The sequence below is a fragment of the Lactuca serriola genome, chromosome 9 (genome assembly GCF_051521515.1).
Source record: "Lactuca serriola cultivar US96UC23 chromosome 9, Lser_US96UC23_V15, whole genome shotgun sequence".
In the NCBI taxonomy this organism is placed as follows: Eukaryota; Viridiplantae; Streptophyta; class Magnoliopsida; order Asterales; family Asteraceae; genus Lactuca; species Lactuca serriola.
In genome coordinates, this window is record NC_136416.1 from 164,026,072 (window position 1) to 164,034,689 (window position 8,618).

The 8,618-nt window shown below is 35.5% G+C and overlaps 1 non-coding gene across 1 annotated transcript; it reads left to right on the plus strand.

Moving 5' to 3' along the window:
- Positions 1 to 949: 949 nt before the first annotated feature.
- On the plus strand, positions 950 to 1,056 carry LOC145077294 (small nucleolar RNA R71). Its single transcript, XR_013693076.1, has one exon. It is a non-coding gene; the product is annotated as a small nucleolar RNA R71 (small nucleolar RNA).
- Positions 1,057 to 8,618: the final 7,562 nt, after the last annotated feature.

An 8,618-nucleotide genomic window follows, 5' to 3' on the forward strand; every position in this document is an offset into this window, starting at 1 on the left:
AGGCATGGCTTTGATTGGGTATGGCAGAGGAGGATTATATGGCTTTAAAGGACTGATAGTTTTGTCATTTACGCTTGGACTCGTCGAGTCCAATGGAGCGACTCGGCGAGTTGGATCGGGTTTTTCTGGAGCCGCTTCTTCTACCTTTTCCGCCTTCCTCTTGGAGATTCTCAGTGCATCTGTGAATAGTTCTTCCTTGTTGGAGGTTATTGCACTAACATTCTCCATTCTTGGATTGGGTTCGGTGTTACTTGGAAGTTGACCCGATCTTCTGTCATTCACTTGATGCGAAAGCTGTCCCAGCTGTTTCTCAATGTTGAGAATGGATGCCTGCTGATTCCTTAGCATATTTCTGGTCTCGTGTATTGCAGCATCGTGATCACTGTGTCTTTTTTCGGATGCGGCTATGAATCTAGTGAATAATTCTTCTAAATCGGGTTTCTTTTCTACCGATTCTTCCTTTTGATATAGTCCCCTCTACTTCTGCTTGTATTTTTCCTCCTTAGCCTTCTTATACTCTTCGTATGGGAGCGAATCCTTCTTAGGTTTTCGCCAATTTTCGTCGTATCGATCGCCACTTGAATAGAAGACTTGAGCTTTCTTATTTCCATTCTCATCCAAATCACAATCCTTTGTGAGATGGAGCCCTCTACAATTTTCACATCCCACCCTAATAGCATGGATTGTTTGATCCATTTTTGTCATTCTTCTATCAAGACTATCAAGCTTAGCTATCACCGCCGCCATGCTATCATTTGTCGAGTTCACTACTCCCCGACTTACTTCGTTTCTTGGATTGTGGTATTCTCTAGAGTGCTTAGAGAATTCTTCGATTAACTCCTTAATTACCGGGGGCGCCTTCTTCGTGAGCGGGCCTTGGGAATCGAGCAATTGCCTTGTCGTTACATTGACTCCATCATAGAAAATGGAGACCTCTTGTTGGCTATTAAGGTCATGGTGTGGGCAATTTCTAAGCAAGCTCTTGTACCTTTCCCAAGCTTCATAAAGAGATTCTCCGGGTTGTTGCTCGAAGTTGGCAATGGCTTTCTTTAGCTTGGCTATTTTGGAAGGCGGGAAAAAATGATCTATGAATTCTTCTTTCATTTTGCCCATGTGGTGACCGATCCGGGAGGAAGTGACTTTGGCCAGTCTTTTTCAGCCCCTTTAAACGTGACTGGAAGCATGCGAAGAAGTTGGGTCTCGCGTGGAACATTCGGTACATTGAAGTAGTCGGCCACATCATTTACTTCGTCCAAGTGCTTGTAGGCGTCTTCGTGATCCTTCCCGTAAAAAGGAATTTCCTTGAGTTGAGCGAGAATATGGCCTTTTAGTTCGAAAGTAGTGATCGTGGGAATTGCGGGCTGCACAAGTCCCGGCTCGGTGTCATCGCGCATCCTCTTCTTCCATTCCCCCATGGGGATTTCATCTATATTAGCCATAGTGATAGCTAAATCGTCTTCCAATCCGGAGTCGTGCTCGTATGTGGGTTATTCTTCTTCCTCGGTCTCGTACTCGATATCTTCTTGAATTGGGTCTTCAATTGTCAACGAGGCACCGGATGCTCCTGTTTTGCTACTCCTCTTCTTGCTGAAAACGGACTTTAAGGTTTTGAGTGGTGAGTTCTTTGAAGAAGTGGATTCTCCAACGGTTTTGCCTTTGCTCCTTCTTAGTGCGGATTCCGGGTCTTCAAAAGGAGGGACCAGAGGTGTATCAGATCCTCGGGTCATGAAACAACTGTAAACAAAACAAAAAACGCATAAAAAGAACAAAAAATGAAATAAAAATTAAAGCTAAAATAGCGATGTACTCGCCGAGTCTGCCCGAATGCACTCGGCGAGTTCAAGGGAAAACCCAAAAAAATTTAATGCTAATTCTAAAAACAGAATTTTATTGAAACTAATTCTACTTACTGAATTACTTTTTAAATAACTTTGTGCAAGATAAATCTCACACAAAGGATTGATTAAACTAGAATTTAATGCTAATTTTAGACCTGTTCTACTTACTGAATCACTTAGTTTTAAACCTACTTTTAATTATCAAATAACACACAAAAGGCAGTGAACCTATCAATTGTGGTATAGTTAAATAAGCAGGGTATCGATCATAGGGAACGGAAAATTAAAACTAAAAACTAATTTTATCTAAGTTAATTAATAAGTAGGGGTTTTATCTAGTTTTACAAGACTAGAAACTTACTAACTATTACTTACTTAAAAACTAGAAAACAAAATACTAACTAGATTCAATAAATGGAAGGGAACTTTTGTTTAGTTCAACTTAGTGGATTCTATGGTTGATTTCAAGGTAATGGTGCAATGGATTAATTCTTTCGTTGGTTACCGATTCAAGTGATTAGATTCGCATTCATTACACTAATCCTTAGCAAATAAACTAACTTAAACAGTTGCCAGTTGTCTAATTTAATAAAATTTACTAGATTAATTATTCGGGTTAAGTTAGACTTGCAATAGTTAACTAATTTATTCTCTTAATTAACTTCTTGTTTGATGGTCATCTCACAAGCTTGCACATGAATTTACTCAATTTTCTTATTAATTCTAGTTTCATATTCATTAATCCTAGACATATGGCATAGTGATCACATAGCATATGAGGTTAATAATCAATAGATGTTCATGCTAATCAATTATCTTCCTATCAACAGAAAATTAATTATTATTCACACACAAGGTTCTTTAGCAAGCTAAAATAACAAAAATTCACCAACTTTAGAATTAATCCTACCAATCAATCAAACCATATTGTCAACTTTGTATCCCCAAACAAAAGTTTAAAGGTTTTAGCTCATAATTGAACTAGATAACAGCAAACAAACAGAAACAAATTGTTTAACTATAATGATAAACGAAAGATTAAGTAGAATGATGAAATTTTCCTCAATTCTCCTTTGGGATTGAATTCTAGCTTATGACTTCGTCTTCTAGGGTTTTTCTGACTTCTTAATTGCAGCAAGGCTCTTCTGAATCATCCCAGAATTCCCTCTATCGTTCTGTGAAGTTATCTTTATATATACGAATCGAATCGTCGAGTCAAGTGGCGACTCGTCGAGTCCATCTCACATTCCACGTATTGTGATAACTCTCTGGGATCCCGAGTCTTTATCTTCTCGATTCTTCGATAGGACTCTCCGAGTAGTCGGCCCTACTCGCCGAGTAGGGGCTTTTTCAATGTTTTTCTTCTTTGTTCCATTCTCGAACTTCTAACTGTTTCTCCCGCTTCCTTTCGCTTCCGAGCTTCATTTTTGGACTGAAAACATAATTCAAACACTTTTAAGTACCTTTTGTCCATAAAATACAATAATTTAGCTAATAAATGAATACAAATGTATACTTAATATGAACTAATTATGCACATATCAACAATCATCTTTAGGGTTTTATTATGTGTTCATAATGTTGTGTATCTAATAGTGAAAACATAGATCCAATGCTAGGGTTGCATGTACACATAGGATTGTTTGTATAAAACCCATCAGTGGTATCAGAGCCAATGGTTATTTTGTTTTCAATTGTATGAACTTGACATATTAGGGTTTATTGCCAATAAACCCTAGGAGGCTAGGGTTTTTCGAGATTAGGGTTTGCAAACCCTAATTTGCAAGAGTTTGAATAAGGTCTTCAAATCCTTTCCTTTAACCCTTAAATTTTGAAATCTAGGGTTTGTTTCAATCCCTTGATTTTCGAAATTTGCCTCCTCCCCAAGATAAGATCCTAAATTTTAGGGATTTGGATTATCCCATATCTTGTAATTATTTTCTAATTGTTATATATGGTAATTATAGATTTTGCATTATCCTAACCATAATTTCGAAATCTAGAGAGATAATTAAAGGGTTAGGATATCTTAAATGTATAAATGGTAATTATCCTCATGATTTAGATAATTCCCTATGATTTAATAATTAAATTAATAGTCTAATTCAAGATAATTATTAAATCAAGAGTTTTAATATTTAAAATTTTAATTTACATGTCATAAATTTGAAATTTTTTTTAAGAGAAATTAAAACTAAATTGTTTTGAAAAGTTTCAAAACTTGCCCTCAAGTTTTGGAATATAAATTTTGATTAAAAGTTTAATTTTGATGCATATTTAAATTCTAAACCCTAATGTTTTGAAATGTTTCAAAACTTGCCCTCAAGTTTTGGAATTTAAAAGTTGATTAAAAAGTTTAATTTAGGAATGTTAAATTCTAAAACCCTAGTATTGTTTTGAAAAGTTCAAATCACACCCTTATGGTTTTATTAATTAATTAAGGTGTATAATTAAAGGAAGTTTAATAAATCCATAAAAGTTTTGGTTTACAATTAAAAGTATAATTGTTATATTTGACCACCTAGTATTTTAAAAATGTAAAACACACCCTATACTATATATAACATTAAAAGTCTAACATTATATATATGTATAAGTAAAAGTCAGTCTTACCGTTAGTAGGCCTCATTCACGAAGCTGGTCTATAAGGGGCGTTTAAGGAAATTGCCTATAAAATGGCGATTGAATGGGTATCCACTCTTACCCACCGCACTCTTGACTAGTGGAGGGTCGTTAGCCGAACGGGTAGGATAGGACAAAAACCTTCCATTATAAGTATAATGAATGTTTTACAAATTCCCAATCTTAGTTACTTAGGCTAAAGTGAATTGACGCAATTCCATGAAATTACACTTTGTACCCTTGCGAAGACGTTAGTGGAGCGTGTGTGGTTTACCGGCACACTAAATGGTTCTAAGCAAAGGTAGCAAAGGGTGACTCAATGTTTGTCATAGTTCGGTGGAGCGTGTGTGGTTTACCGGCACATCGAATAGATGACTGTAGCTTGTGGGGGCACCATGTAAGTTTGCATGGTTATTCACACCCGCTTTGTGATCCTCGGCATCCCAGTCACAAACTAGAGGGGCATATCGAGATTTAAACATGCCATTGAAATGTTCAATGAATCTCAAAGAATCTAGGAGTTTTTATAAATTTAAAACTTAAATTTCTTTTTCGTTTTTCATGGTGGAAAATTAGTGAATCGTCATTCACTTACCTTCAAATATTCTGCAACTAGATTACGACATCCCTTTTCTAGGTTGTGGTGTATTGTGTTGGGTCCTAGCCTTAATGTCTCATTTGGGTGTTTCATTAAGGATTCAATCAACTAACTTGAAATTTGTCTCGTTTTGTAGATGTCTGACTCTAACCATGGTCTTCCCAGATTCCAAGGAAAAGGTGTTCCTACTGAAAGTGATAGCTTGTTCCAAAGTGAAGAATCAATGTGGACTAGCTTGATCTCACTCCCTCGTCCTCCTCCCGTTGTTCTTCCCGACCCACAATATCAAAGATTTGAAAGGTTCAAGATCACCGAGACCCTATTGGCAATGCAACATGAAGATGGTAAACCCATGTGTGATCACGTCCTAGGGATGAAATCACACATTGATAGGTTGATCATGTTGGGTGCGTCTTTCCCCAATAAGGTGGCTGTGGACTGGGTTCTCCAGTCACTCCCTGAATCATATGATAAGTTCATAAGAGAGTATCATATTATGGACATTGACGCGACCCTCATTGACTTAACTTACATGCTCATTGCTGCTGAATTAGAAATGATTTGGCGAAGTAATGGAGCATATTTGTCTAGTCAATCAACCAACCATGCTTCCGTGGACGCTCTAGGAGAGGCCACATGTTTCTACTGCCAAGGGAAAGGGAAATGGATACAAAGCTGCCCAAAGGAACTGAAGAGTCTAAGAGATGGAAGAGTAAAGAAGTATGGCTCTACTTTAGGTACAAAATCCACTATCTAACTCCATCAAATTTCTATTCTTTATACATGATGTGATAAGATTACATTTGCATGTTTTGCAGGATCAAAGAAAAGAAAGGAAGGTTGATGGAACAACAAGATGAGTCTGATCACAAAGAAATGGATTACGATCGCATGAATTCGAAGATCAGATTTTGAGATAAGGAAGTTATGATAGATTTGTTAGGAGTATTTGAATACATAGTTTTTCATTTGAATTATGCGTTGTAAGGACATGTTTTCCGCTGCTTTAATGAATAAAATAAATTTTGGATTTTATCTTATTTTATCCTTGCAATGGCATATATGAAAAATTGATGTTTGCGTACATCTAATATTAACAAAATGGATTTGATTCTTAATTAGGTTACTTGTGGAAGTGTCAAAAGTTTACCAAATAGGGTGAGTTTCTCATCGCCCGAGTTTCAAGTGGATAGGAACTTGGAGTCGTGCAACAAGTATTGCATGATGAATGAAAACTATCACATTTGGGAAATTTAGACTAGCCTTTAACAAAGTGTCGAGTGAAGGACTATGAGATCAAGTACACAAAGTTGTGTGTTGATCTAGTCCACCACAAGAGTGATAAAGACATTCGTCATGATTTACTAAAGTTTAGTAAATATGGTTACACTTATAAAATTAAGTATAATTGACTAAAAGAGTTTCAATCAATAGCAGAACGAATAAGAAGAATCAAGTAGACAGAAAGATAAAAGTTTCTCTGTTCTAAGAAGAAGAGAGAGTACCTTTTATTGTGTTTTATGATATGACTTAATGATTAAGAACCATATGTCAATTGATCCTCTAAGTGATTCTTAGTACAATTTGTATGTCTAAGAAGAGGAGACAAGATTTGTGAAAAATGGTTAAATCAAGAAGTCAATCATGCTTCGTTCCAATGTCAAGTCTTAGAGTTATACTCCAAGATTGTGAATTAGGTGATAAGTCTTAAGAAGGTTTATAACTTTCAACAAATGTGGAACTTGGAAAAGGTTTTCTTGTTCTCGCACATTTGAAATTGGTAAGTTGTGATGTCTTGGATAAGACAAAGACCAACTAGGACCAATTATGTGAAAAGTTTTGTCTTGATAAAGGCTGCACTAACTCTTGAATATTTGTTTGTCAAGAAATGTTTCTTAATAAGGGAATCTTATATGTCAAGGAGTCAGTGGGAGTCTCAATTTTCTTGAAAGGTTTCAAGAACAAATCAAGAATAAACCTTATCGGTCAACACTAGCACACGACTTGAGGTTCACAACCTATCGTGTTGACATTGTTTTGTTTCTATGCTATTCCAAATAGAGTTAATTATACATGTGAGTTCTACGAGTTCTCAATGGATTAGATAGGGGCAAGGCACCTTGTTCAATGGAAAGTACATTGAAAGGAAGGAGTGAGCTGCTAAATAACTTGGAAGCAATGGTGGGACCCTTGATGGCAAGAAATTAAGAAAAGCAAGTTCTATCCATAAGAGTTTGGATTTGTCACTAACATTATCTTGTGATTATAGTTATGACAAATTCACATGGATGAGAATGAATAAACAACAAAATCTAAGTGTCATAAGTTTTCTTCCATTCATAACAATGATTGTAAGGAAACGCTTTCACTAAGAGAGATTTTGAAGATAACATTATATGATTTGGGTTTCTCAAATTCAACTTTGATTACGGCATACCTCTTCATAGTTCAAATTGTGGGAAATGGCAAATAGGTCTGAACATCTTAGACTTATTGATATGAGTCCTAGAATCGTTTAGACATATACATATGAGCTGTCCAAGGAAAAGTGTATGAATTTGAGAAGCTTAGATAAAGTCTTATCAAAGCATCTAGTATTAGAAATATGAACTTAAGAAATTGTTTTCTAGAAGTTCAGCTGATTTCTGAATACATGTCGAAGCTAGTGGGAGCATAAGCATTATGCTGGTAAAGAAATAATCATCATGAAAGTGGGAGCATGATTATGGTAAGTATTGCAAGTTAGCAATATTAATTATAGAAAAATAAGTGTTGTACTTTTCAATGTCGTAAAGGTTGAAAAGTTGTTTTGCTATAATTAAGGGAGAGAATATTGTACTTCGTTTCATAATCTAAAGCTTAGATTGAGAAATTTTTATAAATTTAGTCAAAAGGTACATAGTGAGTTCTTAAATTTTGATTATGATTACGGTATCCCTCTTCATAGTTCTAATTGTAAGAACGTGACACATAAAATGTTATGGTAGAAGATTGATAGAGTATCGTATCTTCATGTAAGACATTATGCATCGTGTCCCATACGCTTCGGGTATAGGATCGATTGCAAATGCTATGATATTTGACCATTCTAAATTTTTCCAAATGTCTAGTGCATTAAGAGGGAAAAAGGACAAGAATCGGTTTTGACTAAGATAATTAAACAACTATCAAAGGACGATCCAAAGCTCGCTGAGGATTTGTCGCTTGTGAGTAGTTGGAAGTATAGCGTTGAACGGACCATATCGACATCATTATGAATAGATAAGATTCTATTAAGAATGAGTTGTCATATAGTAAATATGGAAATGTTTCCATAAATGGGAGCTGGAAATTAAGAATTTATGTCTAGATTAGAAAATTTTTAAGCGAAAGGATGTTCAAGGAATGTAATTTGAGTGAGAGACATCACATCTATAGAATAGTTCTGTAACTATTTTGATAGAGTACCTTGTGATTTCGATGGCCGAGTCTTTGTGATTTTGTGCTGTAACTTCACAAGAGGATCATTGCATAAAATATTAGAATTTGACATATTCTATAAGTGACAAGAATTTGATATT